General features: G+C 39.9%; 1 long non-coding RNA gene across 22 annotated transcripts in view; it reads left to right on the forward strand.

The window, feature by feature from the left end:
* The window catches only part of LOC140465071 (uncharacterized), a 222100-nt gene that overhangs the window by 189583 nt on the left and 16410 nt on the right, over positions 1 to 16107 (forward strand). For 13 of the 22 annotated variants that reach the window (XR_011955081.1, XR_011955079.1, XR_011955078.1 and 10 more), the window contains 2 exons: positions 5968 to 9460; positions 10989 to 11112. This is a non-coding gene — a long non-coding RNA (uncharacterized lncRNA). Of the gene's footprint in view, positions 1 to 5967; positions 9461 to 10379; positions 11113 to 12921; positions 13076 to 16107 lie in introns of all 22 variants that reach the window. The other 9 variants (XR_011955083.1, XR_011955082.1, XR_011955084.1 and 6 more) reach the window with 9 other exon arrangements.

Genomic DNA, 16107 nt, shown 5'->3' on the forward strand with positions numbered 1-16107 from the left:
GTAATGATGATGGCATGTGTTGGATGCCAGTGTCCATGAATGTGGGTTACGTATAGTCACTGCTTATGCATCATACCCTGAGGTGTTAGTGCAAGGAGTCCAAGATGAAGGCCCAGAGGAGCAAACAGTGAGCTGGAATGGCCAGGTACCCACTTTGACTTCCATGTCAGGAATGTGTGGCGTTTCCAGGGTGGCAGTGTAGAAGAGTGAATATTAACGAGATGAGATTAAGTAATAACAAAGGGGAGAATGAATAATTAACCATGCTAATAGTCCTCTCACTGTTCACTAGCTAGAATTGTGTCTTGATGGCTGGAATTTAGTTGGTAAGTGCGACTTGCTGCTTTCAGTGTTGCAAATGCCATCACTCCAATTTATACTGGATTCTTCCAAATTTCTCTTCATTGCCCAGCTCTTTCAGGGCCTGGGAAAATTCTGCTGAATGTCATTTACAAGTCTGATCGGAAATTCAGGACAGGCGTTTTTCCCAAAAGGATGGTGAAAGTGTGGAATAGGTGTAACAGAGAATAGTTAAGGTGAACAGCATGGATACATTTAATCTGAAACTAGTTAAACATGTTAGGAAGAAAAGAATAGAAGGACATGAAGGACACGATCGACTTTGATAAAGTGGGGTTAGAGGTGAAGCATAACTGCTGGAAACATATCTTGGGCTGAATGGCCTGTACTTGTGCATAACATTCAACATAATTCACTGTAAATCTGCCAGACCTCAATTCAAATCTGCACTGGTCTGTTTTGGAAAGCAGAACAGCTCGGTACAAATCCATTCCTGTATTTTCTCTAGGCCTGTCTATTTATTGAAATTCAGAAAGAAGGAAAGCATATGTGTGTACATTGGTTCCTGTCTCTTTTTATTTTGGCATTCAATGAGTTCTCAAAGAGATTTTCTTCTGAGTTGTTCTCAAGATCTGAACATTGCTGATAAGGCTGCATTTCTTGCACTTCCCTAGTTACCCTGACTCGGCTGTGTGGTACTGGTGTTTCTGGTAAGTGAGATTTCCCCTTGAACTGTTGTGGTCCTTGTGGTGATGATGCACTCACACTGATATTCAGTAGGAAACTGTGTGTTATTGACAGAGTGACAATGAAGGAATGATGATATATGTCCATGTCAGGATGGTGTGTGATTTGGAAGGCAACTTGGTGAATATAGTTTTCCTGTGGCATATTTTTTTCTCGCTTCCTTCTTGAATGCATAGCCTGAATCCAAGCTTCAGGGCCAACTCTGTTATGAAAAGGAGTGAAATGCCTGGATGAGGAGGAAATCTCACTTTTATTTCAGAGTCAGTTCAAATTCTAAATCCTTACAATCATTGGGAAGCCAAACTTCATTGCAGTTCCCTCAAATCTATAGTAGAAATGCTTTTTGATTCCGCCCTTTTCTACAATGGGTTGGATGGATTGGTTGTCTGTGATAGGTATTGCCATCTTGTGCTGAGTTTATATCAGAACTGGACTTAAGATATATTCTGTGTTTGTGAAGAGCTTGTTAAAAACCTGAGTAATTAATGTGTCTCAGTCATAAAGATTGGGTAACATAGACTTAGTGTTTCAACATTTTATTCAAATCTTCAAATCTAGCTTGGTGAGTCCTTGCTGTTTGTGATGAAGCTGCAGATTGAGGAGCTCATTGAACCTCACTGTCCAAGCTGACGCTTGAGAACTGGCCACTTAAGCCCTGAAGGCCTGACAATTGTGGAACTCCACTCTATTATTTCACCAAAGTAAAGCTTAGGGCAGAGGGACAGTGAAGGAAGAAAGAAAACTTCTCACAAGTTTCTCACTGTTATTAATTCATCATCTGGCCCCGATCCATTTCAATGTTTTCAATGTATTTTCTTTAGAGTGACAAGAAAAGGTATATTGTCTCCTGGTAATAGCAGTTAATCATATTGCTGGTATCTTATCCAGTGGCAATCATGTCTCATTGTATGCTAATTATCTCAATTTAATGACTGACAGTAGAGTTACAGGAATATTTAAGAAATTTCATTAGGAGGTGGTTAGACCAGGAAATGTCATAGTTGATGAATCTGTTCAGGTTTATGATACCATGCCTGTTTGTACAGTGAATTAAGCTTCCAAGAGGTAATCCTGTAATGATAAGAGGTTCCAATCTCCATGCATTAATTAGACATTGAGATTAATTTGGTTCTATGCAGTTCCCGGTTGCATTGTCTGATTAGAAGCTTCAATTGCTCGTGTCCTCCCTGACCTCCTTGGAATCTGTTAAGTTTGAAACTTGGTCATTAGCTGAACAGTAATCAGTCATGTAAGTATCCAGGCAGGATGTGCATGTCAGTTAAGCAGACAAAATTAGGCCATGCCAAACATTTATCATTAAAGGGCAGATAGCCTGCCAGTTTCAACAAGTCCTGCATTAAACTCTCAGCTCAAGCTGAATGTAGGTCTTGACTGACATTAATATTTATGTTGTACAAGCAAGGATTTTGGCAGCCCCTACTGCTGGGAAGATCAAAACAAGGAAGGATGGTGAGATCTCATGTGGAGCATATCTATGCAATGAATCTGTTGGGCCAAAGAGCCTTTTGCTGTGCTGTAAGTGCAGTGTAATTACTATGCCTTTGTGTTCTTTGTAATTAAGGCTATCAATGGATAGCAGTTCCTGATGTCCTTGCAGACAAACTGGACGTTGTTGTCAAAGCTAGGGTGTGCCGCTGAAGTGCCAAGGTGCACTGTTCCAGTCCTTGTTAATATATTCCACCGTCTAATGGTAGAACTAGCTGTACCCATCAACTGGATCTGCAGTCAAGATTTCTGTAAAAAAAATGTTAGGGCCTGTATAACTAGGAGTCAGTAAGTTTTTAATGGCATGCTAATGATAATTGCTTTTAAACAATCTCTTTGACAATGAGAATTAAAATTTATAAATGTGGAGTTTCACTGCTTCACAAAGTAGATTTAAGAAAAAATATAAATTAAAATAATTGTTTCATTGTTCTGTCTTGAAAAGTCATCTGTGTTTCTTTCTCTATTATTCTTTCTGTTCATGATTTAACTTAATTTACAATTCTGGCTTCTGCATGGCTGAGTAAGGATTCTTCAGTTTAATCGGTTTAAGAGCCTTGCAGTTTCTTGCATTGGAAAGAGATGCCAATGATTCATTATCCAGGCCAGAAAAAATTTGGACTAGAGGAAACCAATACATGGCAACCTGTAAGCATTCTCAGCAGCTGTCAGTGAGGTACCTTTTCCTTTGTTGCTATCAACAGAATTTGAACCAATATAATGTAAGTTGTTTTTATGGCATACTTTTAAAGCAGGGAAAACTCCATGCTAAGAAAAAAAACTATGAGGAGGGGAAAGAGTAGATTTCCAGTCAGGGCAAAGAGAGCTTAATGGACAAGGAACATCACCAACTGCATGTTAAAAGCTACTCTGACTTGGAAGGATATTAACCAGTCCTTTAATGTCATTGGGTCAAACTCCTGGAACTCACTCCCTAATGGCATTTTTTGTCTACCTCCAGCACATGGACTATTGTTCAAGAAGACAGCTCACCATCACCTTCTCAAGGGCAACAATAGACAGGCAATAAATACTGACTCAGCCAATGATACCCCTGTTGTATAAATGAATCAAAATAGAGAGTTGGAGAGAGTAAGCAGGGGAATTCCAGAGTTTAGGAACTAGACAGGTGAATGCATATCTGCAATGCTATAGTGAAAACTGCAGGGAATGTTCAAAAGGCGAGAATCGGAGGAACACAGAGTTGTTGGAAGGTTGTAAAGCTGTGAAAGTTTATACATCCGTGAAATAGATTTAAATGGGAAGAGGAGAATTTTAAATGATCAGCTTTGGACATTTGGGGACACACTTACTGTTGAATGGGGCTTGTTGAAAAACAGATAATGGTCAGTTGAAATTCCAATGATATGAAGTTTACAGAGGCAGGCAGACAAGAGGTCAAGTCAGGGGAGCTTTGGAATAGTCAAGTATGTAAATCACAAAGACATAAATTTGGCAACAAGTGAGCTGAAACAAGGCCAGAGGCATGATGCCCTGGTCACCAGCTTAGTTCAGGACAGAATAGGAATTGATTCTGAGGTTTAAACTGTGTGGATCCAGCTGAGGTACTGGCTCACCAGGGAGATGAAATTATTGGTAAGAGTATCGTATCTGTGGCAGGAGATGAAACCAATAACATCAATCTTTTCAATGTTACAAATTACAGTTCATCCAGCTTTAATATCAAAGAAAATAAAGGTGAAGATTTTGGGAAAAGTGGTGGAAAGTTATAGGTAGCTTTTTGCAAGGTTTGTGAAGGTTTGTATAGGTAGCTTTTAACTGTGTGCCTGCAGAAGCTGGCAAATATATGTCTTGTCACTCAACTATCAGATGAGGCAACTGTTGGATAAGGTAAGGGTTGCGAAGGGGTTAATACTTACATTCCACCAATGACACACAATCTGTGGGTGGAGGCAAGGAATTTTACTCTTCCTTTCAGATGGAGCAGATGTATCTGTACTAGCTCCCTAAGGTCGTAGTAATTCTGTCTGACCAATATAATTGTACTTACTATTGTGCAATAAACCATCTTGTTGTCTAAAACTGGTATCTGTTTTGTAGATACTCTACTGTGGTGTATCCTCTAGCTCTAATCACTAGATAGCCTGAGATAAAGCAAATGAGGATTAGTGACAATAAGCCATGCCTGCAGAACTACATACACAAAATACCAGGAGTGGTAATCTGGGAAAGTACCACAGTAACCAGCCAGAGAGGATGAGATTTTGTATGATTGGATTAATAGTCATTGAAGGTCTCAGTCCACTGCCATTTGTATGTAACCCACAGCAGGTCTGGCTCAGTTTGTGCAAGAAGCTTGAAAGCTTGAGGCTTTTAAAAATTCATTTGTGGGACATTGGGCATCACTGACTACCCAGCATTTATTGCCTGTTCCTAGTTACCCTTGAGAAGGTAGTGAGCTGCCTTTTTGAACCATGTGCTGTAGATTGACTACAATGCAGTTAGGGAGGGAATTCCAGGATTTTGATCCAGTGACAGTGAAAGAACGGTGATATATTTCTAAGTCAGGATGCTCGAGGAGAATTAGCAGGTGATGGTGTTCTCATGTACTTGCTGCCCTTATCCTTCTAGATGGAAGTGGTTGTGGGTTTGAAACGTGCTATCTGAGGATCTAGAATTGCCTCTGCAGGGGTTCAACTCCATGGGCGGGAGAGGGAATTCTCCTTTGTGGGCCATCTTTATTCAGTGGATACATGCTTCTCATCAGAACTTCACTTCCCCCTCAATCCTCCCTCTAAGCCTCTGGATCCTAGTTCCCTATGCCTTTCACTAAGACTCCTCAACCCAAATTCACTCAGGTTCTTCAGTGTAATAGGATTGTGTCTAAACCCATCAGTGGAGCTGCTGAGTGACAGTCCTCTGTTGGGTTGGACATCTTTCTAAGATAGAGATGGAAATCTTGCTGACTGCAATTATCACAGCTCCTGATGATAACTCGCTGTGGGATAGCCATTGGGTTCATAGACAGTCTCCTTCCCTCACCACAACATGTTAGTAAGGAGTGACAAGGCATCCTGGAAATTTCAGGTTCAACCTAATCAGAATTGTCCTTTTGCTATTTTTTGCAAAGTCCCTTACTATGATTCTTTGTCATTTAACTTCTATGTTCATCAATCTCCACTGACTCTCCATTTAACATTGCAAATATACCTGTATCATATGTAAATTCTTAAACTGCCTTGCTCGTTCACTTTGCAATTTGTTTCTGTCCTGTCTGTCTCTTCTGGGTTTCAGAATGCTGTGCCATCCAACTTCCACAAATGACCATCTTCCTTTCCCCATCTCATTGCCTATCTCATTTAGAAATTCCTGTCCTGTATGTGTAGCTTTAATGTTCCATCAAAAGACACTTAACATTTGCACTTGGTTACTAACTCTTATTTCATCTTCCAGCTTGTTCCTGTTTGGGTTTGATCAGTAATGGTGGAACCTCATGATCTTGGATCAAACGGAAAATGGCTGATCCCCAGCAAAAACCCTTCAAATAAGTAAAGCAGATAATCAGCAGGATAGCTGTTCAAACAAACGGGATCTCACCAACTTCAGTGAGTCAACAGTCAAGATGGAGAAACTTCACAAACCAAACCACGAGATGGTCTGCAATTAACAGTTACAATTACACATTTACTGTCTTCTTTAAATGTTATGACCTGGCTAAGGTTTTAACCACAGCACATATAAATGACCAAATTGGAATTATGGTCAAAATTTCAAGATTTCCTGTAGACCTAATGGCACCAAGTTTCCTAATTTTGAACATCTGGCCTGTTGTAGACCTCGGGCAATTGTAGGTTTGTGATATGTTCAGTACATTGAAAAACATTGCCTGTGCAATATTCTATACAGGCACTTTGACCAGTTTGTTACTCTGAAACACATTTATTCAGGTGGTCTTACTGTATAAGACTTAGCTTATTAAAAACTCGCAAGGTAAAGAAACAACTTTTATACAACAAAATAAGTTAACTTCTTCTCAAACTAGGCTGACAGCCTGAAAAACACAGATACTATCTCTCCTGGTGAACTCGATTGGGCTGCTGGATTCAATTCACTGAACTCCAATGACAGATGTGCTCAGGGTCTGGTATGAATGTGGGTCTGACATGGAGTCTTCATTAGCCAAGTCTTCACTGAGTGAATGGCTGCCAGGTGTCCCCTCTTATCCCCCCATTCTGAGTCCTTCTGGAATGTTTTCTGGCTTCAGCCAATGGGGTCACAGGTCAGGGGGTCACAGCACTTGAAGAAGTTAGGCCAGGTCATCCCAGTCCCTTTCCAAGATATGATTAATCTATGATACTAAAGAGTCTGGCCAAAGCAGTGAAAAACACAAACATAATGTTCTGGCTGAGTACCTCTTAATGTGTTTTGGGTCATAACGACTCTCCCGGTGTTGAGGTTGAGGACCTCAGTTCAGTATTCCGGACAGGTCTGGGCTGGTCCTTGTTGGCTTTTGACTTGTGGTAACCTTGGCTTCTTTGCATTCCATCAGGCCTTGCTTGCAGATAGTGCTTAGTCAATTTTATGTTGAGTCCAGTTGCTTAGGCCAGTGGCCAAAGGTAGAATTGTAAAAACTGATTTTCAGCTCTTCCAGTGCAGAATATGGGGAAAAAATACATCTTATGGGTGAAATTCCATTTCAAGATAAGCTTCTGATAAGATCATCCAGCTGAATAGTACAGGCAGTATCTGTAGTGATAGATACAATTGCTGCAAAAGGCTGGATTGTGACATTCTCCCTAAAAACATGACAGCTGTTGCAATATAAATGAATGAAAATCACTGAGCCCAGGTCAGTTTCTCAATCCAGGCATTTTGAAATAGAAAGCGTTCCACAAATGTTTATCGGAAGGTAGGAATATTGGAACATAGGACTTCTAAACAGGAGGAGGCCTTTTGGACCTTTCAAGCTGGTTCTACCTTTCCATAAGATCATGTTTGATCAGGTTGTGGTCTTAATTGCACTTACCTGTCTATCTCCATAACTTGTGACTCCCTTGTCCATCAAAAATCTATTCAACTCTGCTTGAAAATTATTCAGTGAACTTGCCTCACTCCTTTCAAGGTAAGAGAATTCCATGTACTAATCAACCTATGAGAGAAAATCATTTTAATTCATGTTTGTCCTAAAAGAGAGACCTATTGTTCTTAAGGCACATTCCTTAGTGTTTGTCTTCCCCACATGAAGAGCCATCCGTCCCGTACCCATCGTACCAAGTCCACTTGGGAACTTGTAAGCTTCAATAAGATCAGCTCTCAATCTTCTAAAATCTAAAAGGTACCACCCAATCCTTTCAATCACTTTTTCGCTTTAAACTAAGGAATGAATCATTTGAAGTGTTTCTAATGCAATTTTATCTTTTTTCATATTAGACCGAAACTGTATACAGCAGCCCAGATATGATCTCCCTCAAACCCTGTATGTCTGCAGTAAGCGTTCCTACTTTTATATTCCATTCCCCTTGTAATAAAGACCAGGAGATGGAACGATATTGCAGAATGTTATCAAGATAGAATTGCATAGAATGTTCAGTACAGAAACCGATGATGTTGGTCAATGTTGGTATCTATGCTTCATGCAATCCCCTACTTTCTCTTAACCATGGGATCATCATTTCTGTTCTCTACTCTATTAAATATACTTCCAGCTGCCTTTAAATGCATCTATACCTTTCACCTCACCTAATGCCTATGTTAGCAAGTTGTACAGTACAACTATTCTCTGGTTAAGGAAGTTACTCACAAATTCTGTATTGAAGTAATTGATGGCTATAATGGAAGATCATAGATTGCCAGTCCTATAGAACACATAGGACTTACTCATATATCTGAATGAGGGCTGTTTAATGAGAAATCCATCTATTATAATGGGAAAAATCTTCATTGCTGTCACTATCAATGACACGGGGCGGCATGGTAGCTCTGCGATTAGCACTGCTGCCTCACAGCACCAAGGACCCAGATTCGATTCCAGGCTCAGGTAACTGTCTGTGTGGAGTTTGCACATTCTCCCTGTGTCTGGTGGGTTTCCTTCAGGTGCTCCGGTTTCCTCCCACAATCCAAAGATGCGCAGGTTAGGCGAATTGGACATGCTAAATTGCCCGTAATGTTCAGGGATGTGTAGGTTAGGGGCATTAGTCAGGGGGAGATGTTGAGTAAAAGGGTAGGGGAATAGGTCTGAGTGGGTTACTCTTTGGATGGTCGGTGTGGACTTGCTGGGCCAAATGGCCTGTTTCCACAATCTAGGGATTCTATGATTCTATGGCATGGTGTGACTAAATCATCTGGGATACCTTGGCAAAATTCAAGCCACCAATCCTTCTTAGTGGTACTAGTCTACGTTACTGCTACCATATGGAGAAGGATGACACAAAGTCTTTGCAGAATTCAGGCTTAAACTTGATAAACAGGAAAGATTTATTAAATGGCACTAATTACTGAGTTACATTATATCTAAGATAAATGATAACCTCTTGTGAGACATTAGGTTCAACTTTTGTACAAGTACACATTACATTTAGCTACATGGGCTTAGCACTAGAACAGTTCAAATCAAACACTGGACACTCTCTAAATATACTGGTAGCAACTTTGGTCTGGACAGTGGTTAGTTCCTCTCAGGCACTGCCCTTCTATTCTATAAAGGCAAAATAGAGCAGCTGCTGGAGATCTGAAATAAACACAGAAGTCACTGGAGAAACTCAGTGGATCTGGCAGCATCTATGGAGACTGAAATAGAGTTAATATTTCAAGACTGGTATGACTCTTCATCAGAATAGAATAAGATCCCTATTATTCTGAAACTGTGTCTTCTAGTTCTAGTTCTTGGCTTCCCCACAAGAGGAACGATCTTCCAAATATCCACCCAACATGTCTACTTGGGAATAAGGCAAGCTCTCATTCTTCTACATTATCAGTATAGGCCCGAGTTTTTCAACCTTCAGAAGATAAGCTGGTCCTTATGAGCAAACCTTTCTTTCATGATATCAGTTAACCCTTTCAGATACTAATTGCCTTGTATACCCATACTTTCTATTTGCAAAGAAACCTACTTTGTTGACACTGTGTCTTACAAAAACTACTGACTGTAGGTTTTGCTTCTTACAAATGGACTTGTAGCAGAAGTACTCAGAAATCCAAGCTCTGCTGCACCTTTTTGTACATTTATAGACAACTGCTTTCCAAGTCACCAGCAAAAGAAAAATTGAACCAGTTGGGTAGAGTGTTTGACAGCTAGAAATGAAAACCACAGCTGTGTTTCTGTTTTCTATTATTAGATACAATTCCAAAGATGGCATTTTCATTTTCGTGGGACTTGAGATTTTTCCATTTTGATATGTTATGCACTTTCAAGAGGCACATGCAAGCTGTCAGTTAGTGTTAGAGCTGCTATTTTGTCTATTTGCTGTAGTGAAGAGCTTTCATTAGTATTTAAATTCTTTGAAATGTGTTCATTGATTTAATGCGTATTATTGGTGCTTGTACTTTCATGACAAACTAATTAATTAAGCAGAGAATTTCTTGTGGTATTTTACAACTCTGAGTAACACAGGGATGGAGATAATAATTAGCAGGTCTGACAGTTAAATCTTTCAAAGCCAGCAGTTGTAAATTAGGGGGAAAAAAAAAATCAACATTTAAGCAGTCTCTTCAGGCAGTATTACTCTGTCAGAAAGCTGTGTAATGGAATACTTTCTCTTCTAATCCCTTCCAGCACTGTCTTGAAAAGATAGCTATCTATTAAAACTCTTATGTCTGAGCACGCTTCTCATCATCTTTCATTGATATAAACTCTGCATTTATTATAGAAATCACTAAAGTCAACTTCTAACGTTGCCCTTTCTCCAGTAAAGAAGCTGCAAAATCACCATTGAGATGAGCATATAATTATATCGGGATAAGTAATTCTCTTAGATATTATTTCAATTTATAATCAATGTAAAAATAAGGAACCAAAAACATAGAACCCACAGCAAAGGCTATTTTGCTCAACTGAACTAAGCTGAATTCCTTCCATTCTACTTTATTGCAATATCTCTCACAATCATTTTCTTCCATTATGTGTAAGCCTTCCCAGTAAAGACAATTCAGGGCATCAGTGCTATCTCCTCCAATCATTCCAAATGGTGTGAATTCCATATCTTCACATCTTATTTTCTAAAAGGATTCCATGTATGTTTTTTTATTTGAGGTTGGTGCCGATCTTGAAATTATGTCCTGTTATTGTGTTCCCCCATAAGCAGAAGTATTTATCCTCACCTAGTCTGATGCACCCCTTCATTATTATCAGGGCCTCTGTCAAACTTCCGCTTAGCTTAATCTCTTCAAGAGAAAGATTTACCACTTTATGCATGCATGCTTCTCTGAGAAATTGCTCAGAGTAGTCTAGTTGTAAATCATTTATGTTCATTTTGCAGCCTGCCAGTCTTTGCTCAATGGTAAAGATTTGACTTGAGTCAGAAAGATGTGGATTCAGATTCCACTTTGGAAATCAGCCTTTTCCTTCAGTGGTCGAACTGTGGAAGGACTGCTGCCTTTCAGGTGAGACACGAGCTTTGAAACCCTATTTTATGTCTTTTAATGGCTGTAAGAAATGTACAACAGAGAAAGGGAGTTCTGTACTGATTAACCGTTATTCCTCAATCAACATTATTAAACAGTAGAATATCTGATCGCTGGTTTATTACTGTTTGCTGGATTTAGCTGCGTGTAAATTATTATTGCATTTCTTTATGTGAAGTGACTGCACTTGATTTTTTTTGTTGTAAAGTGATTAGAGATACCCCGATCTTGTGAAAGATGAAAGGTTTTTGTTACTTTATACCTGATTAATACATCTTTTCTAATCACTAACTGTTCTGTGATAGACCTTATGCTCAAAAACCAGGCATCAAATGTACACCTTAAACTGATTTATCATATTGCCAGATCTAGTAGATCAGAATCAAAATTTGACCCAATGTAGCTCCTGCAAAATACATTAGTCCATTAAAATTAATTCCAAAACACAGGAATTACATGTGGATCTGAATGAGCAAAATTTTAATTTGAAAAATGAGGTCATGGGCAGTGGACAACATCCTGAAGCTGCTAGTGACCAGAAACTAAATTGGACTATCCATATAGATACAGCGACCTACAAGAGTAGGTCGGAGACTAGGAGTCCTACAGTGAATAACTGTCCTCCTGACTCCCCAAGCCTGCGACAATCTTCAAAAACAAGTCAGGAATGTTATGAAATTCTCCCCACTTGCTTGAATAAGTGCAGCTCTAATAACATTCAAGAAATTTAATATCAACCAGGACAAAGCAGCCCATTTCATTGGCATCACAACCACAAGCAATTATTCCCTGCATAGTTGGTAGCAATATGTGCCATCTACAAGATGCACTGCAGAAATTTACCACTGTTTCTTCCAAACTTATGATCATCTAGAAGGGTAAACACCACAGATACATGGGAGATCCACTATATGCAAGTTCCTCTCCACTATCTCACAATGCTGACTTGGAAATATATTGTCATTCCTTCTGTGTCATTGGGTTAAAATCCTGGAATTCTTTTCCTGACTACATTATGGGTGCCTTCCCCCACCTCATCCTAGTTTCAAACTTCCAGCTCAGTTACTGTCTCCTTGACTTGTCCGACCTGCCTATCTTCTTTTCCACCTATCCACTCCACCCTCTCCTCCTTGACCTATCACCTTCATCCCCTCCCCCACTCACCCATTGTACTCTATGCTACTCACTCCCCACCCCCACCCTCCTCTGGCTTATCTCTCCATGCTTCAGGCTCACTGCCTTTATTCCTGATGAAGGGCTTTTGCCCGAAACGTTGATTTCGCTGCTCGTTGGATGCTGCCTGAACTGCTGTGCTCTTCCAGCACCACTAATCCAGTATATACATTATGGGTGCGCCTACGCCAGATGCACTACAATGGTTCAAATTCTCAAGGGGAGGCAGGGATGGGCTATTAATGTTGGCCCAGTCAGTTTCACCCATATCCCATAAATGACTGTTTTAATCTAGAGTTGCGTCTGTTCTAGACTGATTAAATAAATCTATCTTAATCTATACTGTAAGACGTTCAATATGAAATGAGAAGCTTCAAGCTACTTTGGTTGTGCAGGACATAAGACTTCTCACAAATCAGCATGAATTTAATAATATATAAGGCTGCATCATATATAATTCCAAACCTCATCGTCAGTCTTGCTGTGATATATTATGAAGGGGGGATGATATCTCATTCAATATGAGTGAAAGCAATGTTTTTCATTTTATGCTAATGTACATGATGTTTACAAACCATCTTTCAAAGGTAAACCTGCATGTGATTTAATTGGCAGCTCAGTAATTACTGCAAAATCTTTGGGCTCTGACACCATTCCAGCAATAGTACTGAAGACTTGTGCTTCAGAATTAGCCAGACCCTGAGAGAGGCATTCCAGTACAGACAGCTGCAACACTGGCATCTGCCTGACAATGTGGAAGATTGCCCAGGTATGTCCTATGTACAAAGAACAGGGCAAATCCAACCATCCATTGAATTATTGAACCCTATAATTTATTCCAAATCAATTATCCAATTACAGTCAATATAATTATAGTAACTAAAATATCACTGTTGGTGTGATATTGTCTGAGTGGTCCTATATGTTAGCCCTAGCAACATAAATTATAAAGTCTGGATTCTTGTTACAACTGATATCTTGGAGGTTAACTAACTGTTTACACTGCTATAATATCAGACTTACTCATAGCCTGGCTTCTGGACGTAGTGAAAAAATTTACTACTGTTACTGTTATAAATGCTGCTACTGAAGGTGAAGGGAGCCCCTTTACACTGGAATATCACATGTCTGGATGACATCTAGTTGTCTTGAAGTTACATTGCTTGTCTGGTGTGGCATCCCCCCTTCTGCCCTAACAATCTTTTCCCGTTAAACTTGTACGATGATGCATTGAAATATATTGTCACTATGCATTAAAATAATGCTTTGGTAGATGTACAACACAATCAGATAGAGTTTTATATAATAGCTTTACTCCGTGAAGTTGGCTCTTGTTGCGGAGAGATATGTGTCGTTTTTCATAGATATGGGGTGCCTGAAGACTGGAGGTTGGGTAATGTGGTGCAACTATTTAAGAAAGGTTGTAAAGAAAAACCAAAGAACTATAGACCAGTGAGCCTGACATTATTGGTGGGCAAGTTGTTGGAGGGAATCCTAAGGGACAGGATTTATATGCATTTGGAAAGGCAAGGACTGATTCGGGATAGTCAGCATGGCATTGTGCATGGGAAATCATGTCTCACAAACTTGATTGAGATTTTTGCAGAAGTAGTGAAGAGGGTTGATGAGGGCAGAGTGGTAGACATGATTTATATAGACTTCAGTAAGGTGTTCAACAAGGTTCCCCAAAGGGAGACTGGTTAGCAATGTTAGATCACATGAAATACAGGGAGAACTAGCCATTTGGATACAGAACTGACTCGAAGGTAGAAGATAGAGGGTGGTGGTGGAGGGTTGCTTTTCAGACTGGAGGCCTGTGAGCAGTGCTGTGCCACAAGGGTCAGTGATGGGTCCATTGCTTTTCATCACTCATTTAAATGATTTGAATGTGAACATAGGAGGTATAGCCAGTAAGTTTGCAGATGCTGCCAAAATTGGAGGTGTAGTGGACAGCAAAGAAGGTTACTTCAGAGTACAATGGGATCTTGATCAGATGGTCCAATGGGCTGAAGAGTGGCATATGGAGTTTAATTTAGATAAGGTGCTGCATTTTGGAAAGGTGAATCAGAACTGGACCTATATACTTCGTGGAAAGGTCTGGGGAGTGTTGTTGAACAAAGAGACCTTAGACTGCAGGTTTATAGTTCCCTGAAAGTGGAATTGCAGGTAGTTAAGATAGTGAAGAAGGTGTTTGGTATGCTTTCTTTTATTAGACAGAACATTGAGTATAGGAATTAGCAGCTATACACGACATTGGTTAGGCCACTTTTGGAATATTGTGTGCAGTTTTGGTCTCCTTCCTAGTGGAAGGATTTTGTAAAACTTGAAAGGGTTCAGAAAAGATTGATAAGGATGTTGCCAGGGTTATAGGATTTGAGCGATAGGGAGAAGTTGAATAGGCTGCAGCTGTTTTCCCTGGAGTATCTGAGGGTGAGGGGTGACCATGTACCTGTAAGTGGTTTATAAAATCATCAGGGGCATGGATATCTTCAATAGACAAAGTCTTTTCCTTGGGGTGCGGGAGTCCAGAACTAGAAGGCATAGGTTTAGGTTGAGAGGGGAAAAGTTTAAAAGGGACCTAAGGGGCAACGTTTTCACACAGAGGGTGGTACGTGTATGGAAAGAACTGCCAGAAGAAGTGGTGGAGGCTGGTACAATTACAACATTTAAAAGGCATCTGGATGGGAATATGAATAGGAAGGGTTTGGAGGGATATGGGTCAAGTGCTGGCAAATGGGACTAGATTGAATTAGGATATATGGTCAGCATGGACGAGTTGGACCGAAGGATCTGTTTCCGTGCTGTACATCTCTATAACTCTATATGTGTTTTTTTTTCTGACATTAACATAATACTTTCATTATTGAGTTGTCATCTTTTGTGAAGAGTGTTTGATTACATGTCATTTGGATATATTTCTTCATAAGACTTGAACATTGCTCATTACAACATCACATGATCTAGATTAGCCATGTAGTATCCTTTCACAAATCAATGTGTTTATATGACAATATTGAACTCTTATACATTGTTTTAGTTGAAGCTGGGAAAACTCTCTGCATGCTCTTGTCTCATTGTCTGCCTACTTTCTAAAATGTGTCATGGCCCTGTGTTTGGGTGATGAGAGTGTAGGGGAAAAGAACTGCATGGATCCACCTTCCAAACATGAGAGCTGCCAGTGAGTGTAGATTGTTGCCAAAAGGACTAGTACAGATTTAACATCGCTCTCTGAATGTCTTGACATGTGACTTAATTTTGCAGTATGCACAGTGTATCCTGTGTAACTATCTGAGTGAGGATAGAGTCGAAGAGGCAATATGGTGGATCACCCAGTGCCTGCACTGCCTTACTAAAGCACTACAGGCTGTTTGTCAGACACAATTTGTTAAGCAATACTAAACAGACTGAGTGTTAAAGTGTCAAAAACCCTCGTACTTACATTATTGATTTGTCAGACAAAAGAGAATTCAGTGAAGTAGTCAGTCAGCAGTATGTCTGTGAAAATTGGAGCAATAACCATGCCACTGTAGTCGTCGAAGTCATGGAGATGAACTTGTGAAAGGCTTTTTAGAAGATCATTCTCAATGGTTTGTGGTTGGTTTGAACAATGATATGGTTTGAAGTAGTTATCTATGAAACTGATGCGATACAAAAACTCGAGCAAGGGATTCTCTTGTTATGGGCCAGACCAAAATCCCCTCAAATGTATTAAGGAGAAAGCTTGGATCCTAGCTTTTACCCTAATTAAAAGCAAGTGTAAAGCACTGTGTTCCAGATGAGGTTTTAATGGTCACACTACAG

This window comes from Chiloscyllium punctatum, chromosome 41 (assembly GCF_047496795.1).
Source record: "Chiloscyllium punctatum isolate Juve2018m chromosome 41, sChiPun1.3, whole genome shotgun sequence".
Classification (NCBI taxonomy): Eukaryota; Metazoa; Chordata; class Chondrichthyes; order Orectolobiformes; family Hemiscylliidae; genus Chiloscyllium; species Chiloscyllium punctatum.